This window comes from Gymnogyps californianus, chromosome 10 (genome assembly GCF_018139145.2).
Source record: "Gymnogyps californianus isolate 813 chromosome 10, ASM1813914v2, whole genome shotgun sequence".
Taxonomy (NCBI): Eukaryota; Metazoa; Chordata; class Aves; order Accipitriformes; family Cathartidae; genus Gymnogyps; species Gymnogyps californianus.
This window is the reverse complement of record NC_059480.1, coordinates 4,756,980-4,766,023: the sequence shown is the minus strand read 5'-3', so window position 1 is coordinate 4,766,023 and position 9,044 is coordinate 4,756,980.

Sequence of the window (9,044 nt, the reverse complement as noted above, 5' to 3'; positions counted from 1 at the left end):
CGGTCCTCACTTGGCCAGCCCATGTTCCTAGCCCATGCAAATCCCTCTCTTCCCGCTCATCCCAGTAGCCATTCACCGCTGTAAGCGCCTCAAAACAAGGCCCATGCCAATAGTGCTCCTGTGCAGAAAGCGTGTGTCCAATTTTTCTGCCCAGTATCTCCCATCTCCCAAGCCTGGGAGACAACTATGGGAGTGGAATTGCAGAGCTGAGAAGAATGAACATTGCATCACTGCTGCTATAAGCACTGAACTATTTCTTTTTTTAGAGCACTTACAGTATCGAGACACCATGAAACCAGTGCCTAACCACGGGAGACAGAGTCTGCTGGTGTTTGTCTGGTTCTTCTCTTCAGGGAGAAATAAGAGGCAAAGAAATAAAAGTTGTTTGACCTCTTGTTGGCCACACAGGTGAAGACTTGAAGGGAGTTGTTGCAGAATGGCAGACAGACGACACATGCAATCACTAACCTAGCAAAAGTGAGGTAGGTACCTGCAAAAACAGTTCCCTGAGCTGATGTGGCGTTATCGCAATGTTCCCACCCAGCCCCGTAACCTCAAGTGCAACCACAGCCCCACAATTGTTTGCATTAAGTGTTTTCTCATAAGAGTATTTTTTCATACATCCCTACACCACAGGCCTTCCCTTCATGCTACGCCGCTGCAGAGCACCCTACTGCAGAACTCCAGCTCTGCCCTTCAGCCACACTTAATAGCTCTCTCCTCAAACCATTTGCCAATGCCAGGACCAATTAATAGTAAGGAGCATTGCACCTCTTCAACTCCGAGACCTTCAGGCGTTTCACAAGTTAAATAAATCCTTTCGCCAACCCAAGTGACCGTGAAAAGCTTTGTCTGCCAGTGAAGCAGAAAATAAGGCAGATTTCAAATAAACATTATTTTGAACTGGCGTGTGCATGCCACTACCCCAAATTTGGGAATCTCAGACTTGCAAAGCTACCAGTGACCTCCACACTTGCAGATCCATGCCACCAGCTACTTCTGGTGCAGTACACACCCCTCTGGCAATAGGTTGAGGAACAGATCCTAAGCTTACAAATTGGTTAGCTTGGACTAATATCTGTGCTACCCCTAATAGTGACTGTGGGACAGCAAGCTTCCAGCTGCAGGACCAGCCACCCTGCGTGCCGAGGAGGTCCTCACACTGGTCTGCTGCTGCTGTGCCTTAGGGGTGATGCTTGGGCAAATCTCTAGATGACCTATGTCATCTTATAATTTTGGCTACCCCTTCACTTTGGTCATCAACAAAACTTCATCAAGTAAAGTTAACCCAGTGTCCTTGTTTTGGCTGGGATAGAGTTAATTTTCTTCCTAGTAGCAGGTATAGTGTTATGTTTTGGATTTAGTATGAGAATAATGTTGATAACACACTGATATTTTCAGTTGTTGCTAAGTAGTGTTTATACTAAGTCAAGGATTTTTCAGCTTCTCATGCCCAGCCAGCAAGAAGGCTGGAGGGGCACAAGAAGCTGGGAGGGGACACCGCCAGGACAGCTGACCCAAACTGGCCAAAGGAATTTTCCATACCATAGGACATCATGCCCAGTATATAAACTGGGGGGAGTTGGCCGGGAGGGGTGGATCGCTGCTCGGGAACTAACTGGGCATTGGTCGGCGAGTGGTGAGCAATTGCATTGTGCATCGCTTGTTTTGTATGTTGTAATTATTTTATTATTATTGTCATGATCATTATTGTCTTCCTTTCTGTCCTATTAAACTGTCTTTATCTCAAGCCACGAGTTTTACTTTTTTTCGATTCTCTCCCCCATCCCACTGAGAGGGGGGAGTGAGCGAGCGGCTGCGTGGTGCCTAGTTGCCGGCTGGGGTTAAACCACGACACCCAGGAAGAGTTAGTTCACCAGGAGCTCCATGATTTCTTCCTCCTCTGCTTGCAGTCAGATATGCTGAATGGCACAGCACCTGCTTTCTAAGACACATGTAGCTGCTTCTCTGTTATTGGCACTGTGGTGCAAAGCCATCTCTCTCCAAGCTGACTGACAAGACTTGGATCTCAAAGGATGGAGGAATCATGGGGTGCCAGAAAGACAACTGGCAAGTTTGTCCTCAAGCCCCAGGCTTCGTGCACCCGGCAGAGCAGCACAGAAAAAAGCCCCCTAGTATCCAGAAATCACTGGTGGGACTCACCAGCCTGGCATTCCCAGCCTGAATGCTGCTGCCTTGTCTGAAAGTGGTGGCTGCCTTGGGCATGGACGGATGGGGAGGGATGTGGAAACAGCTGCTATGCCGATACAGCTGCTCTGGAGTGGCACTCAAAATCCCAGCCCCGATCAACACCCCAGCCACCCCCTACTTCGTAAACAAGCTTTTGAGCACCTTCTCTGAGGTCTAAAATGGGACTGTTTCTGGCCCTGAAATACTCCTATGCAAAAGAGTTGCGTGCTTCCCTAAGGAAAGCTCTCAGCTCTACTAAAATGCTAAGCCAGACTAAAGCAACTTCAGATCGATGGTCCTGGACAAAGATTTGTCATACAAAGACAGGAAAGAAAATGGTAGCCAAAGAAATCCCAGGAAAAACACACTTAATGAAGGTTTGCAAATTCCAGTGCAGTAGCTAAATCAACATGTTGTTTTGCCAAGAAAACATTGTGAAATCTGTGGTTTACTCTTTGATCCTAAGCCTTCCCTACCCATCTATTCATAAGCAGTATCATTAGACAGAAATGATTGTAAAAATAAGATTGGTTAGCTGGTGAGCTTCTGATAATAAACAGATTGTTTTGTCATGTCATGGCCGGCTACTAGACTTTTCTGGCATACGTCAATATGGGACTGAACCTTGAAGAAAAAAATGGAAGATGTAAAATATTACATATGGTATGATAGGCTTTCTTAGCCGTTTATATTAACATTTTAATATAGAGGAGACAATATTTTGTAATTTTAAAAGGGGAGGAGAACTGAAACGAGGAACAGGCCATTACTGTAGGCAGGAAGCAATGAAAAGGCAAATACATGCCTCATTTCTTTAGATGCTTGTTATATGTATGTTATTTATATTTTTTCCCTAAAATTAAATAAACCTAATAATGTCCTTTTTTTTTCTAACACAGAAGCACACTAACAAGAGTATGAAATTCTGAAGCTCTTCTGTCTTTCCCTGGGGCAGATATCATGGAAATGGCAATTGCACTGGAATATGAAAATTCTCTGCTCTCTTTTTAATGGGAAAATTGAATTGTTTTAAATCAATATTGACTGGCAGAAAAATTAAAGTAGCATTTCTGAAGTTAAGAACCTTAAATTAGAAGTGACAAACTTTTAAAATTTACCTGCTTTCTCAAGTCTAAGATGACTTCGGTCCCCTCTTTCTCCAGCGTCACACCTCCAAAATTTCAAACGTAGTCAGATGCACCTCGGCTCCCTCCCCGACGCTCAGTAACACTTAACGCAGCCGGCGAGCTGGGCTCCACCTCCTGGCCCTGATACCAGCCAGCAGAAGTATCTGTCACGGTTTCCAAATTCAAAGCATTCCGGCGTTCCCGAGCTCCTCGCCTGGCCTGGTGCAGCTGTCCCAATGCCCTACATTCCAGACAGCTTCCCTGACTGACTGCACAGCCCCGGACCTGACAGCTACCGAGGAGCTTTCACAGCACCTCCCTGGGCTTGTCGCTCCTGCCAGCCACCGAGATCTGCAGCAGCGATGCTTTAGACTCTCAGGGTATGTCAGTACTGCAAGTGAACCAGAGCTTGCGACCTGTGTAAGCACATCTTGCCTCGTGCTCTCTGAGCTTCCCCTGCACGCTCCTGTCCTAGGTAAACCACAGCTTACCGGCAGCGTGGCATGGCCAGTGCTGGCTCCCTAGGCTCTCTGGGCTGCCTGCTGGTGAGTGAAGCTGAAGCGTACCTGAGTCTTGGCGTGTCCAGCTGAGGAGCTTTCGGCCACACTCGGTCGCCCACCCGCAGGGTGGCCAGTGGGAGCCCATGCAGCAGCGGAGACTGCAGGAGGACCAGCCTGGAGAGCGGGCTGGAGCCCTCGCTCCCCAGGAGCCTGGGGAGAGCAGAGCCTGGGGCACGTGTTCTTACAGAGTGTGGGACTGCCTGGCCTACATCACACGGGAGAAGGAGGGCTTGGTCTAGAAAACTGTAATGTGCTTTTCTGGCCACAGCTGCTAGGAATTTGCTGTATTCATAGACAAAAAGTTATGGCTGTGTTAAGCTAAGATTACTCTGATCAGCTTAAAAAACAAACTAGCAAAGGCACAGGCTCCTAACAGCATAACACCTTCAAATTCAGTACACAGGCAGTTAAAGCACACTCAGATAATTTCCCTTCCTCATCAGGAAATACTACAACTTTTTCAGCACTTCCTCTTTTTATATTTTAAACCATTGCACTTCACGCAATACCTTTATTTGCATAAGGATATTAACTCACCTACACTGTTTCTAACTTTAGTTCATTCATAATTCAGTTACGTAAAATGCAATAACGATTTTTACTACTGGTAACAATTAGCAAAATGTACACTTCTACAGCATAATCTCTGCTCAGATTAATATTTTTCCACCTGCTCAGCTACTTAGCTAACAATCTGTCAACTTAATTCCTCCACAGGCTGCAGGTAGCTGGAAGCTGTGAAGTAGGGCTCATTCACATTCCCGAGTTCCCCGGTCACACCACACAGAGTTAAGATTAAAGACCCTTCCTATATAACTAATGTCGAATTGTCTTGAAAGCTGTCTAACGACGCTGCCTAAACACCAGTTTCACACAAGTTTAGATTTCTTGCAAAAGAGACAATTAAGACACCCTGCTGAAAAATTGCAAAAGCTCCATTTTTTAACAGTATTTTAAAACTTGCTGAAATTTCAGCTGCTGTAACAATGACGTGGAACTAGCTAAGCACTATAATAAATTTTTTTAAACTAACGTTCAGGTTCATCAGACGTTCGCTGTTCTTCTCACCATCAAACTGAAAGTTTAAAGGTTAGCTGTGAGCTCAACAAAATAGCTGTGGAGGAAAAAAACTGGAAATCAGACAGACGTATGTACTGGCTTTGTACAGGAGAGCACGTGTGTGGAGGTGTATTAAGTCAAATTGTACTTTGACCAAAAGTATGTATTTATTTATTGAAAACATGTAAATTTCTGCTTCTTTCCAGTTTGCTTCTTTCCCCCAGGCCGAGCAAGGCTGAGCTTTCAGCAGTTGGCTGCCAGGGAGCCGACTGATTCTGCCCTTCGTTATGTCAGAAAAGGAGACACAAGAATTGAATACATAAATTTTGGGTTTCCAGTGACAAACTCGTGTTCCAAGAGTAGCAATGTTTGCCTACGGCACCCTCATTTTTCGGATAATTGGGCAAGCTAGTAAATGACCCCACGTCACCCAGCAGCAGGAACTATCTCATATGGTGGTCAAAAGAAATGACTGATTCTGTGAGCTGCTGTGTGCACCACACAAAATGTCAACTCCCTCTTGTAAAGTGTCCTGCTCCCTTCCCCTGTTACCATCTCATTTGGCAAAAAAATCTCATTTGGCTTCAGCCTGTTTAGATTGGGCTTCACTTGAACATTTTCTTTTGCTTTGGGTCCATGTGGGTTCCTAGTCTGATAGACTTAGTCCTGCAGAGAAGGAAACAAAGGAGCCTGAGGCTAGTCAGCAAGTGGTGTGGATACAGAGCACACAGATCATCGCATTGGCTTTTCCTCTTATGGTCTTCCCAAGTAATAAGTTGAGAGTCTTTACAACCTGAGAAGGAAATCTGTGTTGCAAACTAGCAAAAGTCCATCACAAGGAACGTAAGGACCCCACTGATTCTGGGGCCAGCATTTCTCAGCTTCAGGCAGTCCAAAAACCAAAGCAAAATTCGGTCACAGCTCTGGAGCGTCACTCGGAGTGTGAACTCATCAGTTAGGTATGTGCGCACAGAACTGGCTGAGATCGACAAGCCTTAATGAAAAATAGAAGTCAGCATTGCTTTAGACTTCAAAAAGATCTGAGACTAGGTTTATTTCCCATGGTTTGAGGTCACACTGTCAGCATTTCACAGGGCGACTTAGCAGAGTCTATGAATAGACTCAAGAACTGAAGTTTCAGTCCAACTGATGTCCCTACCATTCATTAACATCAAGCACACACTAAAACACGGACCTCCACATAATTCACTATAAATGGCAGTTTCCTCCATTTCCCAGGTCTTGCCAAGCAGACGAGCTCTCCTTCATTTGAAGAGCTACTTTGGTGGTCGTGTTTTATCAAGCCGTGGAACAAGTGCCTGAACTATAGTGCTGTTACTTCTTACCAAGGCTGGGTTTCTTACCTTGGCATGCTGGATGCCAGAGCCTGGCTGCAGCAGAAGATGGAGGTGCACGAAGAATACAAGATCAAAATATCGCTGAGGACAACAGGTCTGTACTTCTTCTAGCATGGGCCTAGTTCCTTGTGTCCACTTACGGAGATCAAAGGTATAATTTACTTAGAGGAAGAATTATTTGTGCATAAACAGCCATTAACTAATAATACAGAGAAGATGCTTTTAAATTCAAATGGGTGGCACAGCAGCCAGCACTAGACAAGTGACCCAAGCATCTTGTTACTTACATAAACTGAAGCAGGAGGGAGTCTGATGCTGATGACAAAACCTCTTTGTGAGTAACACTGGCAAAATCTTTTAGAGTGCAATTCAGGACTAAGTTAAAAGAAAATGGGGCACTTCTCTCCTAGTAGAAACTAACTTTAAGAATCACATTTCTTTCCCTGTTTGCGTACAGTAGGGAGTGGAAATAACTGCTGCTATTTTGTTTCAAAAACCTGATTATCTTGAGGGGGGAAAAGGGGAAGCACTCGTCTGTTCTCATGAAAAATCTGTAGTAGTGTAAGGTGTTGAGGAAAGAACATCCTTCTTCCAGGGAGAAGGAAAAGACTATTCTGAATGGGGAAGGCTGGTTACAGCGCTCATCAACTACCATGGCCTGCACCTACTGCATTTCTTACGAGTCTTACCTTCAGCCCCATCCTTAGGCTTCAGTCCTTCCAGTTTCATTTGGGTGCATCTCGTCTTGGGCTATAAGGTCTTAAAATACAGCGCTAAGTGATGTCTCAGCTTATTCTGCCTGCAGCTTTGGGAGTGACCATACTGCACCCCCAGACTGCAATTCAGCTTCTTCAAATAGAATCAACACTTACTTAAATAGTAGTCTTCCTTCACCACTCCCTCAAAAGCCTATGAGCAGGGGATCAAAGATTTCTCAAGCTCAACTGGCCCATCCACACGTCAGGGTTAAGGCTTACTGACCTCTATAGCCAATAACACACATGAGAGTAATATGATTAGGATAACAACCAGACTTCGAATACTGAACCCAAATAATCTGGCATTTACAGTTTCGTCAGCTGGGACCTCTCTTTTATACAAGGTGAAAGCACAGTTTGGAGTCACTCATCTGGATTGTTAGCACAATGCCTGACTATCCCACTACCCCTAAGAAAGCCATACATGGAAGCAGCAGTTATTCTAGAAATGTCCCAGTGTCTTAAAATACAAGCAAAAACAGTCTGAGAGCAAAAGTTGGGAAGATAATAAATGCAGCACTAGCAGAGTAACATTGCAATACTCTCAAAATAGGAGGTGCTTTTCAAGAGTGAGGGGATGAGACAGGCCAACCTCACAAAATCACGGTTGTTTGCTGACTTTGAACAACTACGGCTGCCCAGAGGGAGGGATACGAGAAGGCTCAAGGAGTAGGTTTTGAAATGGAAGGTGGTGCTGGTTCAGAAGATGGAGTACAACTGCAGCCACATGCTCCCATGTTTCTTTGCTGGTCCCTCTCAGACTCGCTAGGTTCATAAGGGCTCTGTTAGCTGAAGTACAAGGACTGTGGGAAACAAAACAAGTGACAATAACTGTCAGAAATAGATTTCTATGTTTCTGCCTGTGTTTTAAAAATGCTCCTTGCTCTCGACCCATTGTTGGTGGGTGTCCCAGGTGTGATTTCTTCTGGCCCTCCTCTTAATCATGGCCCCATGTCCATGACTTTTCCCAGGGACTGCCTGAATCTTTCACTCTCCAAGATGGGAACCAGGACCTCTGGCCAGTCTGGGCAGATTCACCTGGCATGGTCAAGCTTTACAGTACTGAAATGCCACAGTGATGAGATGCTGGTTTCAGGAACAGATAGTTGAAAATGGTCTGGTGTTGGCTACAGATCAACACTTAAGCAGGGAGCATGATCAATGGATAACAGAGGATGCCGAGGTAAGGAGGTCGGGGCAGGATGCAAAGCAGTCTCTGAACTCAGCTCGCCAAACATGTACAAAACAGAGATACTTATGTACCATCAGTAGTCTGTGATGTTACATAGCTCTGTAAACTTACTATGTAACTGAAATGGTGGATATACATGATTTAGTCAGTAATTCCAGCCAGTTATCTCAAGCTGGTACAGAATTGACATAGGTCAATTCAGTATGTGTAAGCTAAAGACAATAGACAAACACGTCACGAACAGACAAGCCTTCAGCTCTTACCAGATTAAGTGGTTCATTTAGCTAGCAGGTAATTCTTTAATGAAAACAGACAAAGTGCAGCCAGAATAAGTTCCTAAAGGCCAAAAAGAAGAGTGTATTTGGAAGCTGCTACCTTAAAGTAACAAGCTGGATTTGCCCCAGGATTAAATAACATGTTGCTGCTGCAGTCTTCTGCAAAAGAGCAGCTCAGGCAAGCAGCTCCCCGATGTTGGGTTTGTTCCCGTATACTTGCAAAGACACAACATTCACCTCAGCGCTGCCCTGGTGCTTGTTAAAATAATGAAACTAGCTACTACATTTGCGGATTAATCCCTGAGCAAGGGATTCTGTAAATATTAGTCAGCCCTATAAAAACAGACCAACAGAAGAAGAAAAGAGGGGAGGTGCTTGGCAGAAAAAAAAAAAAAAATTAAGGGTTAAAAATATATCATATGGGTTGGCAATGGCACAGAAGGAGACAGACTGCAGATAGTGATCACTGCTACTACTAGTCAACACTTGCTTGAGCTACTAAGGTCCTTTCTACAGTGCAGTTAA